This window comes from Poecilia mexicana, unplaced genomic scaffold, assembly GCF_051168715.1.
Source record: "Poecilia mexicana isolate PSO_F unplaced genomic scaffold, ASM5116871v1 scaffold_13, whole genome shotgun sequence".
Lineage (NCBI taxonomy): Eukaryota > Metazoa > Chordata > Actinopteri > Cyprinodontiformes > Poeciliidae > Poecilia > Poecilia mexicana.
The window spans coordinates 14,258,903-14,264,130 of record NW_028263382.1 but is presented as its reverse complement, the minus strand read 5'-3'; the positions used below and the strand labels follow the sequence as shown (position 1 = coordinate 14,264,130).

The following is a 5,228-nucleotide window of genomic DNA, read 5'->3' as shown; positions in this document are numbered from 1 at the left end:
TGTTTTATTTTATTGGGCACAGACATTTCAGATGTTACACAATATTTATTTTATCATTTTATGTTTTTTTTGTTTTGTTTTTGTTTTACAGTGTTTGTTAGTTCTACTGACTTCATATATTTTACTACCAAACGTCAAGAGATTTTTGTAAATTTTAGCCATCATCAAGTATAAAATAAATCTAAGCCTAGGGGATGGACCAGTGATGGATGACAGAGGGGCGACAGTGGGTGAGGAGTTAGTTCATTCTGTGACCGGCTTTTTCCATCTCAGCCGATGTCTTTGTCCAAGATACTTTACCCGCATTGCATGCTGGTGGTGGTCAAAGGGCTTAGTGGTGCTGATTCTGGTAGCCTCGCATTCAGACAATGCAGCTATAGCTACAATGTAGCTTACTATTATGTTGTATAAAGCAGTTTGGAGTCCTCTGGACTAGATGAAGTGCTATACAAGTACAGACCTTTTAGCATTTATAGGAAGTTCTTCAACTAGCTCTATGGGTACTTCGCTTCCAACAGTCTGCCACGAAAGAAAGGAAAAAAATATAATATATGGGTTTAGTTTTCTGAAAGTCATGTGACAAATTCAAGCAATATTTTTGGTTTCTCATGGTTTCCTTTCCTTTTAAAGAGCTACATCATTCAGCTGAATGCATTGTGACAGTCCAGAAATGGTTTGTTGCCTGGGGGTGATCTGGTACCATAGAGGGATAACAATAATCTAACTGCTTTCGTAATAATGTGAAATTCCTCCAGATTTTGAATTAATTTTTTTAATATTGTACCTGTTCTATCCGTCAGCTGCTCACTGAGGCCTGTTTCTCTCTGGGAAAACATCAGTCATCTCCCTGTTTCTCTTCTCGGGAATCATCTCCTCACCATCACTCTTGGCCTCTTTAGACACTTTCCATTACTGCTGCAGTTTAAGTCAGAAGCAATTACTTGAGGCAACTGTTAAACTAAAATACCTGCAATACTTGTGGGCGGGGGGGTTTAATCAAACATCAATCATTATTACACATCCATGACTCTAATAGGGCTGTCTGCAAAGAAACGCTGAAATAATCTGGACTGCGACAAATGTGGAGAGAAAGAGATCAGATAGAGACTGGAGTGGAGTGACTGAGTTTAAGGTATTGATCTGACTCATTCTTTGATAAATACAACACCACCAAAGTATGTTGCAGCATGATGTAACATACTTTGGTGTTTTCCATGCAAACAGAACTGTTTCCAATACAGCATTGGAGGTGGAGGCTTAGAAACTGAGATGCAAGTAAATCTGCTTCAATTCTGTGGGCTCAACTAAAGACTAGTTGGCGACAATAAGGTCTACAGGTGTCCGTTTTTTCTACTTGAGCTCGACAATCATCATCTGACTGCTTGTGCAGTCACTGATGGCGTTGGAGTGTCGACCAGATCGTCTGTTCGTCTTTAGAGGGAGTACTGGTGGTGTGGTAACAACATGCAGCACCCAGAACATGGGAGGGACAAAAATGCCTGGTTGAACTAATTGTTAAATTTATCCATCTGGCCTCTAAAGCCAGAACCCCAGAGAAATGAGTTAAAGGGTCTTCATGTGGAACTTCAGAGGTTACTGGAGCAGCGTTGGTGAACCGTCCGAGGCCGGAGAAGCCTAAAGGCAGGAGATCTGCTTCTCCAACATCAGTCTTTGGATTGAGTCTGGAGAGCAGAGCAGTGAGCGGTTCAATGTTTGAAGGGAGGTCAAAGAAAGGTCTGGGAGTCAGGAGAGAGACGAAAAGAAGCAAAGCTCTGGAAAGGTGAGATGATGGCGATTGATAGAAGTTGGGATGTACATCTCTGTCTTGTGCCAGGGAGAGGAGATGTGGAGCTCAGAGGAGGGTTGTTACACACATACTGGCAATATTCATAGGTGTTGATGGTTAGTAAGAAATGTTTACCACTATATAGCTTTATTGAACAATACAATCTAACCAAGACTCCAATCACTTGGTCAAACTATATTAAAAGACTACATGACATGAAATGTTAAATATTAAATCGAGTTGTCATCAGAAAATGTCAGCACATTCTTGAGACGTGTTGACATTTTTTTTTTTTTTGCTATTAAAACAGCAGCACCTTTGAATATTTTAATTCAATTATTTAACAGAGACCAGCACCATGGACAGCACCTTGTCCATGGTTTAGGTTTCAGTAGTTTGGAAGAATTCTGATGTTGTGTCCATTTAGTCTTTGCAACCATTTCAACTAACTTTAAGATTCCATTCTCTAAGAAAATATATACTTTTCAACACAAGAAGGGAACCACCACATCCCTTAACTGGCCAGCCTTAATGAGTTGTTCTTAATTTCCTAGGCCAGGTCAGGGATGATTCAGAAGAGTCAGACACCACAGTACAGAGGTAACATTGTGAATCACAAATACATACCGAGAAACAAAACTGATTCATTTTTGAAGATTATAACTAACTGAAGGTTTGGATCATTTGACAAAACCAACATATAAAATAAATTTGAAAACGGCCAAAGATCCTGAATAAATACTTTGGTAACATTTAGTAAAAACAACAAAAAAAACATTTATTCATATTTGAGTTTTTTTCATTATAGATATTTTAATTGACAACTTGACTTAAATTTACCCTAAGGTTAACATGACTGTAAAAAGCTGGAGAAATGTGACCTGACCGGAACTCACCTGCACAGGAAGGTGTTTTGGTGACAAATGAACTTGACCCATTTTAAATACGTTCCATTAAACATAGCTGTAAAACTCAACTTAATCTTTCAGTTTGATGAAAGAAGGCAGGCCATGTAAGAAACATAATTTTGAAATGTTTTTAACCTTAGAGTAAATGGAACATCTGTATTTGCATAACTGAGTAAAAAAAAAAAATCCCTGCTGTTTCTGGCATCAAAAGCTGTTAAAAACCTTGATGTTCCAACACATACTGCAGGGTATTCATTCTCCTCTGCAGGATCTCTGTTTGCTGTGGGACTAAATCCACCTGAGCTAATCAACCATCATATCTAACAGCTAAAAATTAGTGTCAGCAAGAAAACTTTATTTAAGATGGCAAGGTCAGAGCAGAACAAAGACTTCACAATGCTGCAAGTGGCTCCCACATGCATTAAAAATGCCTCATCATGCTGTCGAAGCAGGTGAAGTTTGGGGTTCTTTTGTGTCCGATGGTGACCTCTGTAGTGCAGGTGTTTGGCTCTGCAAGAAACAAATATAACTAAAAATGCGTGTTTACTGTGTGTGGGAGAGAGAGATGATGTTGACAAGATGTACATCCTGAATGTTTCTTTGCTTTGCCAACAAACTCTCACAGGTGCTCCTTCAACCTCTATACGAGTAATGACTTCTCCACCTTAGGACTCGGTAACTAATTCACGGCTTGTCCGTTGATGGACGGTGTAGAAAAAGACTGCCTCACATTGAAATTACACATCTAAAGCTAATGAAGTCGTTCACAGCGAGAAGACAGGCCTGCTTCTGGTGCAGGTAGTGTTTAAAAATTAAGCACATGCTCTGTAAAATGTGCAAGGTTTCATTCAGCTCCTCTTTCTTCCTGGTTTTCACTTGCAGAGGCTCCTGCAGGCAAAGACAAAACAGAAGATATATGGATAGCGACACCTAAATAGGACACAGATCTAATGTGTCAGTGGAGTGAAGCTAAAGCTTTAAAAGTAATCTAAGGTGATTTTAAAGTGTCACTGTGGGCGTGTTTCTACTACAGAACTATTTTTCCATGAATCAGGCTGTTTTTGTGAGTGCCTAAGGTTGGCTGAGAATCTTTGTTTAACTTGGGATGCATGTTTCTTTAGAAAACCAGAGTTCTTGGAAAAATGCCACCCATGCTTGTAAAAAACAGACAAACGCCTCAGAGAAAGTCCTTTTTGTTGTGATGCAACTTTGCAAACCAATTCCCCGTACTGCTGGTGGTGCTTATATGAACATATATAGAATCACTGCAAGCTTAGTGGAAGTCTTCATCTGCAAAAAAAACTGCAATACGTCTCCAAGTGCAGCATGCAGATAGCGTGAGGGTTCTCACTGCACCACATTTTGAAATGTAATTCTTTGAATGCCTTCTGCACACATTTAAAAATAAGGTGGTTGCATATTTAAAAACTAACATTTAGTTGATATTGTAGGATTTAGTTGATAAAATATGTTTTACATGTTTGTGTTATGGTCTCCTATCCACCTTTGTTACAGTAAAAATGGTCTTAAAGCTGTTTTTTGATTGGTTACATTTACTTTTTTCTGGATGGATGTTCCTTTTCAAACCTGCATGGTCCTCCATATCTATTTTTACTCAACATACATGGACACTGATGGTGAGCTGATGATGCTTTATTTCTATATCAAAATAGCTTTATTTAAAGCCTTCCTAGTTTACTCAAAACCTTATTTCTAAAATAGGTAATGCACTCACCCTCCGCAGAATGTTGCTCAAGACTCTCACCGTCCGTCACTTTGAGGTTTGAGTCAGAAATTCTCCTTAAATACAAAACCACGAGTCACATGGCAGCAGTTTAGCAGGTGGAGCTAGGAATCCTGACCCAAGAGTTCAACTTGTTAGGCTGAGTGCCTTTTTTGTTCCTCTATAGAAAAATTGCCTCCCAGTTACAGAGAGTTTGCAGCAGAATAGGAAACAGCATTGTTCAGCTTCTGCTGCGGGGTGCAGACACAACAGACCGTTTAAAGTTTGTTGAAAAAGCTTTCTAAAGCACCATCTTGTCTTTCTTTGATCTGTTTATCGTTTTTGCTTCAATGCATTATTGCCTTTAAATGTTGCTATTTTTCCTGAGCTGTCAAGGTCTTTGGCTTTTGCTTTGTTTTGATATTTTATATATTCTGCTCCCTGCCGGCCATTTCTCCCATGTTCCCAGTCCAAGTTCAGTTTCTTGCTTTTCCTCACAGCTGCACCTAGTTTTTAATCAACCACCTGCTCCTGGTTTTGAAATCAATTCTCCAGCTTAAATTCAGTTAAATCAAAGCAAATACTTCCACTCAGTCAGTTCTTGGTCAAAATAGAAATACATTCACTTCAGGGATTAATCAATTTCGTGTTGATCTATCACAAAAATCCAAATGAAATACTCTCGGGTTTTTGTTAGTGATGTGGCTAAATATTAAAAAACTTATGAGGTGTGAAAACCCCATAAGCTTTTTTGTGGATGAAAAAAAAAAAAAAAGTTTATGGGGAAAGCAATTAGCTTAGCATACATGTT

The 5,228-nt window shown here is 38.7% G+C and overlaps 1 long non-coding RNA gene across 1 annotated transcript; it reads right to left on the bottom strand.

The window, feature by feature from the left end:
- Positions 1-3,028: 3,028 nt before the first annotated feature.
- On the bottom strand, positions 3,029-4,897 carry LOC106903266 (uncharacterized). The gene is made up of 2 exons (XR_001414632.2): positions 4,430-4,897; positions 3,029-3,582 (listed from the first exon to the last, which is right to left on the bottom strand). It is a non-coding gene; the product is annotated as an uncharacterized LOC106903266 (long non-coding RNA).
- Positions 4,898-5,228: the final 331 nt, after the last annotated feature.